The sequence below is a fragment of the Triturus cristatus genome, chromosome 7, assembly GCF_964204655.1.
Source record: "Triturus cristatus chromosome 7, aTriCri1.1, whole genome shotgun sequence".
NCBI classification, from domain to species: Eukaryota; Metazoa; Chordata; class Amphibia; order Caudata; family Salamandridae; genus Triturus; species Triturus cristatus.
This window is the reverse complement of record NC_140590.1, coordinates 1,865,672,950-1,865,688,117: the sequence shown is the minus strand read 5'-3', so window position 1 is coordinate 1,865,688,117 and position 15,168 is coordinate 1,865,672,950. Positions and strand designations below refer to the sequence as shown.

Genomic DNA, 15,168 nt, shown 5'->3' with positions numbered 1-15,168 from the left:
TGCAGTGGGTTAGATTGGGGTGGATTGAGGTGGGGTAGATATGAGTGGGGTACACTGGAGTGGGGTAGATTGATGTGAGGTAGATTAGGGTGGCAGGCTGAGGTGGACTGGGGTGGAGTAAATTGGGGTGGTGTAGAGTGTGGCAGATTTGGGTGGGTATTTTGGAGTGTGGTAGGTAGGGGAACATTAGAATGGAGAGAAGTAGATTCAGGTAGCCTAGAGTGGGGTAGAGAGGGGTAGATGTGGACAGACTGGAGTTGGGTAGGTTATGGTAGTTTGCAATAGGGTAGATTGGGACACAATAGAAATGGGGTAGATTGGAGTGGGGTAGATTGCAGTGGGGTATAGAAGGGTAGATCGGGATAGACTGGAGTGGGGTAGAATGCTGTGGATTGGAGTGGGGTAGATTTAAGCAGGGTAGAGTGGAGTGGGGTAGATTTGGGTGCTGTAAATTGGAGTGGGGTAGAGTGGAGTGGGTTATATTAGATTGGGATAGATTGGGATAGATTGTAGTGAGGTAGGTTGAGGTAGATTGGGGTACGGTAGACTGGGTACACTGGAGTAGCTGGAGTAGGGTGGATTGGGGTAGATTGGAGTAGGATAGATTGGGGTAGAACACAGTGGGGAACATTGGGGTATATAGGACTTTTATAGATAGGGGTATACTGGAGTGGTGTAGATTGAAGTGGGGTAGATTGGAGTGGGGAAGATTGGAGTGGCGTAGATGGGGTAGATTTGGGTGGGGTAAATTGTGGAAGATTGGGGTAGACTGAGTGGGGTATGTTGAGGTAGACTGGAGTGGGGTAGACGGGAGTGGTAGGAGTGGGGTATATTGGGGTAGGCTAGAGTGGGGTAGATTTGGGTATAGTGGAGTGGTGTAGATTGTGGTATACAGGAGTGCTGTAGATTGGGGTAGATTGGAGTGGGGTAGAATGGTGTAGAGTAGATTAGAGTGGGGTAGATTGGGGAAAATTGGTGTGGGGTAGATTGGAGCAGGCAGATAAGGTAGACTAGAGTGTGGTTGATTGGGGTAGATTGGGTTGTGTAGACTGGGGTAGATTGGAGTGGGGTACATTGGAGTCGGTTGGGTATGGTATATTGGAGCGAAGGAGATTGGGGTAGAGTGGAGTGGGGTAGACATGAGTGGGTTGCATTGGAGAAGCGAATGGACCTTTATGGAAAGTGTTGGTTTTAGTCCGAGTGACTCGAGTGATCGGCCTATGTCCTCTGCTGTTTCTTAGTTAAGAATGTGGACTAATTATGCATTTGTCCGTTGAAAACAGACCTTTTTTTGCGATGTGTCTAGCTGGGGATTTTGTGGCTCTCACCAGGTTATTTTACAGAGAATCGCTTACATACCTTAAACTTTGCCGAAAAAAACACATTTTCCTCACATTTCTGTGATGGAAAGTTCTGGAATCAGCGGGGAGCCACAAACTTCCACCCACCCAGAATTCCTCCAAGTCTCCCGATAAAAACGGTACCTCATTTGTGTAGGAAGGCCCATCAGGAAATGGCCCAAAACGTACTGTGGAGAATTCAAAATTATCAATCAAAAAAAGACCTGGTTTTGAGAGAGAGTCACGTGTGTTTTTTGTTCGTGGGCTCAGCGAGCATCTAGGGAAACCTACCAAACCCAGACATTTCTGAAACTAGGCACCCAGGGTACTCCAGGGAGGTATGGCTTAGTGGATCCCCCAACATTTTCCTACCCAGAATTCCCTGAAAACCTCAAATTTAGCTAAATAAAATCACATTTTCCTCAGATTTCTGTGTGGGAAATTTGTGGGATCACCGAGCCGACACAAATTTCCTACCACCCAGCGTTCCCCCAGGTCTCCTGATAAAAATGCTATCTCACTTGTTTGGTGGGACAAGTACTAGCAACAGGGAAGGGCCCAAAACGTATTGTGGAAACATCAAAATGACCTATTACAAAACTACCTGGTTTTGCAAGGGGGCACCTAAATCTTTGGTCCCGGGATCACTGGCCATCTAGGGAAACCTACGAAACCCAGACATTTCTGAAAACTAGACACCCGGGTGAGTCCAGGGAGATGTGGTTTGCGTGGATTCCCCAAAGTTTTTCTATCCAGAATCCCCTGCAAACCTCAAATTTAGCTAAAAAATCAAAATATCCTTAAATTTCTGTCTGAGATCACCGTGCCGGAACAAATATCCAACCACCCGGAGTTCCCGTTGGTCTACAGATAAAAATGATACCTCACTTATCTGGATGTCCAATGCAGAATCAGCCTAAAAATGTATATAAAAACAATATAGTGCTTAGAGCTCGCTGTGCTATCCCCTTAATATATAAGTTTTTGGCTTTTCCCAGTCGCAGGGCCTTTGCCCACCCACACAAGGGAGGCATCATTTTACTCTGGAGTCCGAGGGGAATGCTGGGTGGTAGGAAATTTGTGTCGGCGCAGTGAACCCACACAGAAATGTGAAAATGTGATTTTGTGAAATGTGAAGCTCTCCCCCCAACTCCCGAGGTTCAAAAGCAAAAAAGGAAATTCTTCTGCACACGAGCACCTCAGCTCAGGGCGGAACCGTTCCGTCCTGAGTATGCAACAGGTTAAAAATTAAAATCGTGCTTCAATATATTTTGCAAACAGTACAGTATACAATGCTTTTCCTTAAGACCAGATCAATATATTCCAATCTTTGAGAAAGATGGTCAATGTAACTGAAATTCTGACTCGCACCTGTATGTGTTCCCTAATAACGCCATAAGTTAAAGCTCACCTCCTCTATGAAACGGCACAACGCAGAATTGTCAGTGCTTCTGACCATTCATGATTCTTTCCTAGTCAGTAAAATAGCACTGCTCCTCTCCCAACATGAGCACAACGACTTCCAAAGATTTGAAAGATTTGGCTAAGCTAACGCTGCAAATTTAAAATTAGAAAAGCGGCGCAGCTCTATAATGTTCATGGTACCGCTCAAGTTAATATATAACTCACTGTTTCAATAATTAATGACAGCTGTAACCAAAAAACCCATACAGAGGTTTCTGTTCCCATTTAATAAAGCTCAGCTATTTCTTGCTGCAGTCAGGGACGGCTTACTTTGACTTGCATTAGAAGGCAGGGTGGGGTGAAGCCGGCATGCATGCTCACAACAGTTGAGGACTGACCACAGAGATTCTGCCAGCTCCATATCCTTGCTCACACTGACCTCTAGGCATAGTGAGTGACAAGGGGGTTGTACGTTCTCCTACTGGAGGTGTGATATAAGCAGGGAAAGAAAAACAAGGAGGGGAGTAGAGAGGTTCCACTCAACGAGTGGTGGAGGTGGATACTTCCTCCCAATAAAGCGTACATAAACAAAGGGATCCACCCGCAAGTACAATAGATCAAGAGACTCCCGTTCATACCATGTGTGTCCCACGGTCGTGGAGAATACACATCAGTTGTTAAAATACCCCTCACACACCAAAAGGGCCCTTGGTGTCATGCTTCATCATAGGGGTCTTCCCGCCCCTCTACGGGACGGGGCGTGCTACGACCAACGTATACGTGGGAGCACTGTTCTTAATGAGACTACTATGTGTAGTGCAAGGGTGTGCAAGGAAGGGTCAGGAGTGAATGGAGAGTGATTTAAAAAATACCTGGCTCACTGGACTAGGAAAATTTTTTTTTATTCTGCCATCTAAGCTGGTATTAGTAAAAAGGTGGGGGTGGAGGGTGTATGCCTCAATGAGCTTGACCTCCTGGTGTCGACATGTTTCGAAGCTTTCCCAAGCCACCCCGCTATTTGGGCAGGACACTGATCCTTGGAGGCGTAGCCTATTTTGGCACTCCAACCACTCGGTTAAAAGGAGTATGTAAGACCCATTGGGGCGTTACCAACTTTTGGAGGCTATTTACCTCCTCTTTGATTTTTTCACCTATTATTTTTTACCACATCACAGTGCGTCGTTGGAAGGGATCTTTTAGGTCCTGACGAAGAAGCTTGGGGAAGCTTCGAAACATGTCGACACCAGGAGGTCAAGCTCATTGAGGCATACACCCTCCACCCCCACCTTTTTACTAATACCAGCTTAGATGGCAGAATAAAAAAAAAAATTCCTAGTCCAGTGAGCCAGGTATTTTTTAAATCACTCTCCATTCACTCCTGACCCTTCCTTGCACACCCTTGCACTACACATAGTAGTCTCATTAAGAACAGTGCTCCCACGTATACGTTGGTCGTAGCACGCCCCGTCCCGTAGAGGGGCGGGAAGACCCCTATGATGAAGCATGACACCAAGGGCCCTTTTGGTGTGTGAGGGGTATTTTAACAACTGATGTGTATTCTCCACGACCGTGGGACACACATGGTATGAACGGGAGTCTTGTGATATAAGCAGTACAGAGCCATGGCCCGCAAACAGTAGTACACATGATTGGAAAGAAACCTGAATAAACAAAGTGTGGTAATGTGTATGTTTAAATAGTGCTGTTAGGTGCCTTGCAGGAACTGCCATAGAGCCTCAATTGAATTGCTGCCATTGTCATTTAGTAGAGTTTACACTCTCCACGGTCAAAGCCCCGCTGCTTCTGACTACGAACTCCAGGAACCACCTGTAGTTACTGAAAACGAGCAACACTTACAGCCCCAGGTATGCGTCATTCATAAGGGTCATCGTTTGGTGATATAAGCAGCCCAGGACAAAAAATGAAGATGTTTTTACAAAGAAAAAACATTTTGAGCAGCTTTTTGCAGAATGGAGTGCACAATAAATAGAGTACTGCCCACTGGAGGTCCAGCTGCCTGCAGGTGTCTGTAGTGTCATCAAAACAATAATGATGGGGCTCTGCGGCCCCGAATTGGATAAAAAGTGGAGAAGATGAGGTGTCTCATGATGTCTTTGTTTCACCCCTCCAATTGCCTAAAAAATACCTTATTACCCCATAAAGGGTCTGCAATGGGGGGTCTTTCCCCCTGTTGATTTAGCAAATACACAAGGGATAAAGGGTTAAAGGTTTACCATCACAAAATTGTGATGAATTTTTAAGGTGTTTCATAATAAGCCAAATGTGACATTTCTAAATGACACATAGGCAGATGACATATGAACTATGAGGCAATCGGAAGAGAGTACCAAGCAGTGACTGAGGGGTAGAGAGTGGGAGAAGTTGACGGTGAACCTAAGGTCTCTCGCGGCTCCCTCTGAGCCACAAAGATGAAACACCTAACCAACGATGAGCTAAGAGGCATCTGCTACAGCAGAACCAGTCATTCCAACCGTGTTCACTATTGATCCAATAAGATTTATGCTGAGGTCTGTAAGAGCAGTGCAGGGCTTGCTTCTTCAAAAGCCCCGACAGCTCTGTCTTCTACTTCTACTCTCCACTCTCTGGTGGTTGACACTCTAAGGAAACCATCTTCAGCAATATTGTCATTGAAGCTCTGAGAATCCAACCTGCTGGAAGGGAGACAATGACCCCAGAGAGGATATTGATCACTTTTTTGGGGGGTTATCATGGTTCCTTCATCTCTCGCAAGTACTTAAAACTCTATTTTTCCACTCTAGACAAAAAGTTGCTGAGGCAGAGAAGAGGTTCAAGGAAAAGAAAGACCCTTAGATGACTTTGATCAAAGTGCACAGAAAAACATCAAGGCACTTTTGCAAGGTCTTGCCACCTAAGCAAGTTCAAGGCAAGCAAAAAAGTCACCAAAAGAAGGCGATAGGAATTGGTCTAGAGGAAGGGCTACTAGTTCATCATAGTAATGGCTTTGTGGGCTTGTAAATCTTTGAAATGTATTCAAATCACATTAACATAATGTTTAAACTTCAATCCCACTTTTGTCTATGTTGCTTATAACGGTATAGCTGGGCATCCCTCCAAAATATTTAAAAAACAATCCACTTTAGCAGACGACATATGTCCACCCTCTAGGTCCGGCTAGACGCTAAGCCTCTGTCAACAGTGTGTGAAATTAACAATGCAGGTAATAGGAAGGGCTTCAAGTGTTTACAAACTCTGTGATAGAAGTTTAGTTTCAAGCTTCCAAAATGTACAAAGATATAGAATATATATCATATCTGAGAGGCTCTTTTGGTAATGCCCTTGACTGCCCGAAACAGTAGATCTTTCGCTCCTCATTTCAAAAGTCGTAGACGCTAGATGGTACCTAAGGAACCCAAAGTCAGCACAATGATTCCCCCATTTATTTCCTTCTTTGCAAACAAAGGCCCAAGAGGCTGAATGATTAATGAGCTTGAGAACCGCTTATGCGCAGCTCTCAGGTCTAGCTTTAGGGCTCAAATGAAACAACACATATCATGGTTGGGACAGTGCACGGCAGTCTAGTACTGGAGCATAGTCCAGTCCAGTACTGCAGCATAGTCCAGTACTGCAGCATAGTCCAGTCCAGTACTGCAGCATAGTCCAGTCCAGTACCGCAGCATAGTCCAGTCCAGGACTGCGGCATAGTCCAGTCCAGTACCGCAGCATAGTCCAGTCCAGGACTGCGGCATAGTCCAGTCCAGTACTGCCGCATAGTCCAGTCCAGTGTACTGCTTCAGTTACCAAGCACCGTCCATAGATCTCAAAGGATCCTCGATAATCCCATATTGATCACATATTGTTTAAAACACAAACAACTTTGCCTCTGCACCTCATAAAATATCTATGTTGAAAAGGCATTAATATAGAAAACGGCTTAACTTACGTCAGAATAAAAATCGACTCTCATTGCAGCTGGGAACATGTGTCGTCTAGTGCTACCCCCAATACAGGTCAGGCCTTTGTTCAGTTTCGATGTCTATTTCTGAAAAACATATTTCCAAAAGCACAGATTTTAAAAAATGAGCTATAACTGATATGTCATGAAATGTAAACACACAAAAAATGTTTTTTATGTAGATAGAAAAGATTAAATACATAAAGTTCACTAATAATATATACATTCCTTATTGAAGATGGACTCATCAAATGAAAGAAGACTCATCTAACAAGTGCCACTATCAGACTATTATGCTATCTGCTCAAAGACTCGTTTTACACATATTCTCCTTGCTCACCATATGAATTACATTTTAATTTTTTCTGTCTTTCTGCAAATCCAATCCGGTGTCCTTTCTTCCTGGTATCTATGCCATACTCCTTAACATTGGTCTAAATCAACGAGTTCTTATCATGCATGTGAAAGTAAATGCATTTTATCTTCAAAACCATGAACATTTGAATACAATTTTGAGAGTCTCCGCCCCAAACACTTGTAAATTTGCTGGAAAGCTAGGTGTATCCTAGCTATATGTACCCGGAATATCAGAAGATATTTCCCAGAAAACAAACAGAATTTACGATCTAATCATGGCTCACTACTAGCTACAGACTTAAAGCTCAAATATGAGAGACCAGGTATATATTAGAAGATTGTATTCAGATCCTTACAATTACATTTGCCAATATCAAGAATTTATTATAGCAATAAAACGATAATGTACTTTTAAAGAGTCAGATAACATCTCATTCAATGTAACTTGAATAAATATTCAACCCCAAGATACAATATGATTTATCGCAATCAATTAATTCCTGTTAGGCTCCTTGTAAAATACATGCAGACCGAATTGGTCCACATTCTTAAATAGAAAAATAGCAGAGGACATAGGGCGATCACTCGATTCACGCGGACTAAAACCAACACTTTCCTTAAAAAGTCCATGCGTGTTAATTTTGGTGAGCTGGATATCTTATGGAAAAAAAAAGAAAATAAGTGTGACAATCAGAGCTTTTGCGGTTACCCGCAGTTCAGCTCCATAGTGTCCGCAAATGCAACATTTTGTTCTAAATGTCTGCGGAGGGTATTAGAGGGAATGCCATGGGTAAGACACCCATTTCATATTACAAGCTAAGAAAGCCCAAGCTGGGCCCTTTTCCGCACTTGCCATACAGAGTTGTCTGCTTGCAAAACACACAAGGAGTTTGGGGAATGGCATTACAGAGAATTCCACGTGACCAGATCTCAAATAAGATATCATCATTTCAAAACATTCCTACCTTTACTTTCAGCTCCCTGAGGCTTAAAAGACCCGCGGAGAGCGCCTATTTTACCTACTATTCATCCAGAGATCTGTATTTATTTGTGCTTTCTTATATAACGCTTCTCAGTACACTGCAGGGTGTCGAAATGCTTTACAGTACACAAGCGAATAGAACAATGCAGTACCAGCGGCGGTTCCTCCTTTAGGGCGGAGGAGTGTCGCCCGCCTGCTAGAGGCTCATCTGCCTTAAAGGAGGAACAAATACATTAACATTATTAAAATGACCTCAAACGTTCTCATCTTGCTACAGCGAGTGCGGGGGGTGGGTGATTACTGCTGTTTGACAGCAGCAGGGATGACATGACAAGTGCGGAGTGCACATGTCAGATTGGCTGTTCGTCTTGTGCGGCCAACCTGACCTGCTCACTTCTGTCCGCACCCATAGCAGCTGTGTTAAACAGCCAGGGGATTGCACAGGCAGGTTCCCAGTCTCGAAAAGTGCGCTGGCTTAGCGTGCTCCGTGCATTCCTGCAGCTTCTCTCATGCTGAACAGCTTTAGAGAAGCTGCAGGACTGGTTAGGTTAGAGTTGGAGAAAACAGACATTTCATCCAACTTCGTCCAGAGTCTGCAATCTCAGAGCAAGGTTGATCCGCCGCGGAACAAAGGATCAATTAACACACAATTCAGTGAATTTCACTTGTTTTATATACATCCAGAAAATAATCTTATTTCCCTTAAAAGAAGGAAGAACTCCAACCATATTTAAGGTGTTTGCACTAGAATGTCAAGTGAGTGTGCAGCAAATCAGGATAGGAGATATTAGGTTTTGTTGTAGAAGAAATGTAAGCTCCCAGAGGTGATTCCGTTTGCACTGTGCGGTATACCAGAAAATGAAAAAGTATTAGAGCTCAAAAATCGAGAGTAGTTTTCTGGTCTGCATTAGCTTAACCAAAGCTGCTTCCCTGCCAGCATATCGGCTTGCCCCTGAATCCAATGGGAAGAAAAGAAGCTTTTGTTCGCCGCCCATGCAGGAATCCATCCTTGGATCTAACAGGGATGTGACCTCGTGTTCCCTAAGTCTCAGTTATGATCCCTCGCACTCATGGTGTTAGCACGAGGCGTGAAAACCACCAGCTAAGGAAACAGCATCCATCATTAAACGATCTATTCATTTTTTCCAGCCATGTTGACTACTATGATATAGGACGCACCTGTTGATGCATATAATGTCAACAGGCCACTAAGTCCGGGTCCGAAGCTGAAGGTCACCCAGGCTCCGAAAGCGATCAGGCTCATTCTGACAGGAATCACTGCGCTATACAATTAACACGACTAACCAAGATTCACGCATCCATTCTTTGCAAAAAACAACTCGAATCTGCCCTCAAACTCAAAAATACAACAGCAAATGAATACACCTCATACAGGGCCAGGTGAGGTGGCATCTCCATCTGCCAAAACTAAAAAAAAGGCACATTCTCACCTTTTTCCTCCAATGGAAAAAAATTATATTTTTGAAGACATCTGATTTATACAGATGCAATTTATTTTTAGGTCTGGACTAGAGGCGGCGTTAGCTGTCTGGCCAGCCCGTGTAATTAAATGAATTCATTAATAAACAAAATACTTGTATGTATGCTTACAAAGAGGAGGTCTAGGTCCCACATTTTCATCCACTGGCCTGTTCAACTGTCATCGCATTATGCACCCACCCATGCAGCACGGGCAACAGGTCAACACACTTAAGCCATTGTTGTTTTCAGTGTTGACAGCTAGGCTCCTCTTCCAGAAGCCGTGAGAGTGGCACAAGCAGACAAGCTGTGCATTAAAGATTGACTATACGGACTGGGTAATTTGTTCATAAAGAACATAAGGCAGGCCTAAGGTTTGATCCACTCCGATACAGTGACCTCTTGACCCACCATAGCCAGACTCCCATACTAATATTTCTTTGAATGGCAGACTTTTTTGTGGGTATGTTATTGCAGATATGAGGAATGAGCAGGGCGGTAACTTAGCTACACAGCCAAGGCGCGTTCTTGGAAGGGGCCTGAATGGGGCAGGCCCCCACCAGCTCTCTACCATGTCATGCAGGCCGCTCTCTGCCGATATCAGCCCCTATGACCTCTTTGTCTGGATTCACTACTACGGGTCATGGGACACGTGGGTGTCAGCGGAGGGTGAGGAGGAGACTGTGGGGTGGAGAAGCATCAACTGTGCCCACAAAGCGCCCGTCTTCCTGCCATGGCACTAGATCTACCTGCTTCTTTGGGAAGGAGAACTACAGATGGTGTCCAGAGATGAGAACTTTACCATCCCATACTGGGACTGGGAGACACCCAGGGATACGATGTCTGCACCGACCAGGTGATGGGGGACCGGAACCCCACAGTACGCTGCCTGCTAAACCCGACTTGCTTCTTCTCCTCCTGACAGGTAAGAACTAGAGTCAAACGTGTGCTTTCATGGCCATATTGCTAATAATTCCTGCTATGTAGCAATTTCCCATATCTTGATGTGTAGTATCTGCAGATAGACGTGGGATTTTTGAAAACATCTTGCCTTCTATAATTTTTCATTCACTTATAACTGTCCAATTCAAACCAAACTACAAGTCCCAACATGCAAAGTGTTGTTCATGCAAAAGCCAGGTCTAGTCTCAAGTTATGACGTGGGGCTCTGACAGGCCTCTTGGATGATTCTTTATAGCCATGCTATGTCTTATTTCACAACACTCTACTATGCAGTATCCCTCACAGCTGTCTTTAGCATGGCCTTCCAATCACCATACTGTGCTGAATCCCTTACTGCTGCATTTAGCATATCCATTGAACCCTATACTGCACTGTATCCCTCACAGCTGCCTTAAGCATGGCCTTCATCGCTATACTGGAAGAGGTGTGGCGCAGCGGGCAGGGTGCTTGACTCCGGACCATGGGTTTCAAAGTTCGATCCCCAGTGCCAGTGGCAGGTTAGCCCAGCACAATGTGACTATGGGCAATAGCTCGCTTAATCTTCCCGACGGCCCCCAGAGCCGGAACACCTCTCCGGAGGTAGCTGTGCGCTTTACAAATACTGGTATTATTTCATACTGTGCCTTATCACATGAAACTACCTTTTTTCATGGACTTCCACCACCATACTGTGCCTTTTCTGTTACAGCTGCCGTTAGCATGGTTTACCTTTACCTTACTGTTCGTCAGCCCTCTCCACTGCCTTTAGCAAAGTCTTCTGCCAGGAGCTTTGAGGGGCAGAGAAGGAGCTACCTTAGGCTTAAGATCCGTGTGCCTCTTAGGACAGTCGGCCTCCCGCGCTACGCTCCCTCTCCATAGGGCACTGTCAAATGTCATCAGCTGCCACTGTGCAGTACGTAAATCTATGAAACAAGTACAGCGACTTAGCTCATCACTTAGAGAAAAGTAGAGATATTATGTCATGTTGTAGGTAGAAACATATGTGCAAAGACCGAGGTAACTCCAAATGTGTGCTGCAGGGCTGAGCCTGGTGGAGACAGGGGTCAGGATAGCCCCATCTCTCAGCAGCAGGTGTCCTAGACAAGGCTTCTACAAAGAGTAGCTCGCGAGCTACTGGTAGCTCTCCAGCTACCCTTAAGTAGCTCTCCTGCTTTGCAGCCTTAGTGAAACATATTAGAAGTGTTTGCTTGGTTGCATTGATACACGTATACCAAACTTTAAAAGTGTATATTCAAGATGTAAATGTGTATATTTTGAGAGCTCTTAATCTGATGTTTGGAGAAAATTGGTGGGATTTCCAAAATATACTTATAGCTATTCATTGATTTACTGCATCTATGTCCCTTATGTATTGCCCACATAAAGACACTGAACATTGTCAACAGTATTTTTTACATTCCTGCTGGTAGCGGCGCCCGATGAAGGAAGAGATCCCTAGTAACAATTTGGCATATGGCGGCCACTAGTAACCTTGTCTGTACAAACACTAATAACAATAGAATTGTGATGATTTTCATTGAGCCTAAGTAGCTCTTACTACAGAAAAGGTTGGAGACCCCTGGTCGAGGCCTTGCCTGTGGGAAGGGGTCAGGATAGCCCCATCTCTCAGCAGCAGGTGCTCAAGGCCCTGTCTTTGGGAAAGAGTCAGGGGTCAGGATAGTCTCATCTCTCAGCACCCGGTGCTCTAGGCCCTGCCTGTGGGAAGGGGTCAGGATAGCCCCTTCTCTCAGCAGTAGGTGTTCGAGGCTATGTCTGTGGGAAGGAGTCAGGGGTCAGGATTGCCCCATCTCTCAGCAGCAGGTGCTCGAGGCTATGTCTGGGGGAAGGAGTCAGGGGTCAGGATTGCCCCATCTCTCAGCAGCAGGTGCTCGAGGCCCTGTCTTTGGGAAGGAGTCAGGGGTCAGGATTGCCCCATCTCTCAGCAGCAGGTGCTCTAGGCCCTCTCTGTGGCAAGGAGACCGGGTCAACGTGAAGAGATTCTTCCAAGGACCAGGAACCTCCGCCACAGCCGGAACTCACCGCCTCCTGCTGGGACATCTGTCTCCATGGAGTGACACGGGATCTCTCACGGGGATCCGGTGCTGAGGATTCGGCAGGAGGAGGGTCACTGCTTAGGGATCCACCTGGGGGACCTCACGACCTCCTCCTGGGTGCAGGATAGGAACTAAGACTCGCCATAAAGCTACTGCGCATGCGCAGAGGCCAAATACTACTCAGGGGGGACTGGAGACAAACAGCGTGCCACAGAAACGTACTGCGCACGTGCTTAGACAAAACACTAATCGCGTGGGACCGGAGGTAGGACAGTGCTGACCGCTTAAGAGCTACGCATGCCCAGAACTAAAACACTACTTATCGGGAATCTGCGCTAAGGCGCCAACACCTACGAAACATACTGCGCCTGCTCAGAATATGCGTGTGGGACTTCTGGGTCCTGCCCTGGCTCAGCGTGGCCTACCAGTGCTGCGCAGCCTCAGAGGAGGAGATACTGATCACCAAGGCCAGCGCGACATAGGGCTCCCAAAGATAAGTACTGCGCATGCTCATTGGGTGAAATACTAAGCACTGGGGTTGCTGCTTAGAACTTAAGATAAAACATGGTGAGGCATGATCAGAAATGCGAAATTAATCTCACGGGCAGAGCTGAACGCCGAGACAGTTGTGTATTTTCCTGTTTTTATGGCAGCTTTAGTGTTTTCATAAGGAAGGGGCAGAGTGAACATACGGGCAAGCAAAGCTGCAAAACATGTCGGGTAAGACTCCGCGAGGACTCCCATTGTCCAAGTTTGATCTGTTCCTTTCGCAGGTACAAGGGTGGTGTAACGTTTTTATGAGGAGCCACACATTCCAGCAGCCAAGAGCAACACATTCCTCCAGCCAAGAGCCACACATTCCACCAGCCAAGAGCAACACATTCCACCAGCCAAGAGCCACACATTCCAGCAGCCAAGAGCCACACATTCCACCAGCCAAGAGCCACACATGCCAACAGCCACACATTCCAGCAGCCAAGAGCCACACGTTCCAACAGCCAAGAGCCACACATTCCAACAGCCAACAGCCACACATTCCAACAGCCACACATTCCAGCAGCCAAGAGCCACACATTCCAACAGCCAAGAGCAACACATTCCTCCAGCCAAGAGCAACACATTCCACCAGCCAAGAGCCACACATTCCAGCAGCCAAGAGCCACACATTCCACCAGCCAAGAGCCACACATTCCACCAGCCAAGAGCCACACATTCCAGCAGCCAACAGCCACACATTCCACCAGCCAAGAGCCACACATTCCAGCAGCCAAGAGCAACACTTTCCTCCAGCCAAGAGCCATACATTCCAACAGCCACACATTCCACCAGCCAAGAGCCACACATTCCACCAGCCAAGAGCCACACATTCCAACAGCCAAGAGCAACACATTCCTCCAGCCAAGAGCAACACATTCCTCCAGCCAAGAGCCACACATTCCACCAGCCAAGAGCCACACATTCCACCAGCCAAGATCCACACATTCCTCCAGCCAAGAGCCACACATTCCACTAGCCAAGAGCCACACATTCCAACAGTCACACATTCCACCAGCCAAGAGCCACGCATTCCACCAGCCAAGAGCCATACATTCCATCCAAGAGCCACACATTCCAACAGCCACACATTCCACCAGCCAAGAGCCACACATTCCACCAGCCAAGAGCCACACATTCCATCCAAGAGCCACACATTCCAACAGCCACACATTCCACCAGCCAAGAGCCACACATTCCAACAGCCACACATTCCACCAGCCAAGAGCCACACATTCCACTAGCCAAGAGCCACACATTCCATCCAAGAGCCATACATTCCAACAGCCACACATTCCACCAGCCAAGAGCCACACATTCCACCAGCCAAAAGCCACACATTCCACAAGCCAAGAGCCACACATTCCACCAGCCAAGAGCCACACATTCCAACAGCCACACATTGCACCAGCCAAGAGCCACATATTCCACCAGCCAAGAGCCACACATTCCTCCAGCCAAGAGCCACACATTCCAACAGCCACACATTCTAACAGCCAAGGGCCACACATTCCAACAGCCACACATTCCAAGAGCCACACATTCCAACAGCAAAGAGCCACCCATTCCAACAGCCAAGAGCAACACATTCCAACAGCCAAGAACCACACATTCCACCAGCCAAGAGCCACACATTCCAACAGCCACACATTCCAACAGCAAAGAGCCACCCATGCCAACAGCCACACATTCCACCAGCCAACAGCCACACATTCCTCCAGCCAAGAGCCACATATTTCACCAGGGAAGAGCCACACATTCCACCAGCTAAGAGCCACACACTCCACCAGCCAACAGCCACACATTCCAACAGCCAAGAGCCACACATTCCAACAGCCACAGATTCCAACAGCCAAGAGCCACACATTCCAACAGCCACACATTCCACCAGTCAAGAGCCACGCATTCCTCCAGCCAAGAGCCACACATTCCACCGGGTAAGAGCCACACATTCCATTTGCCGAGAGCCACACATTCCACCAGCTATCAGCCAAGAGCCACACATTCCTCCAGCCAAGAGCCACACATTCCACCAGCCAAGAGCCACACATTCCACCAGGGAAGAGCCACACATTCTATCAGCCAACAGCCACACATTCCACCAGCCAACAGCCACACATTCTAACAGCCAAGAGCCACACA

At 46.5% G+C, this 15,168-nt stretch overlaps 1 protein-coding gene across 1 annotated transcript in view; it reads right to left on the bottom strand.

Annotated features, from left to right (window-relative positions):
- LOC146813532 (uncharacterized) overlaps positions 1 to 12,674 on the bottom strand; it is a 40,657-nt gene extending 27,983 nt beyond the window's left edge. The window contains exons 1-2 of the mRNA XM_085620300.1: positions 12,479 to 12,674; positions 6,667 to 6,765 (exon numbers count right to left, since the gene is read on the bottom strand). The gene's annotated coding sequence lies outside the window, so the exon portion shown is untranslated. The remainder of the gene's footprint in view (positions 1 to 6,666; positions 6,766 to 12,478) is intronic.
- Between the last annotated feature and the right edge of the window lie 2,494 nt (positions 12,675 to 15,168).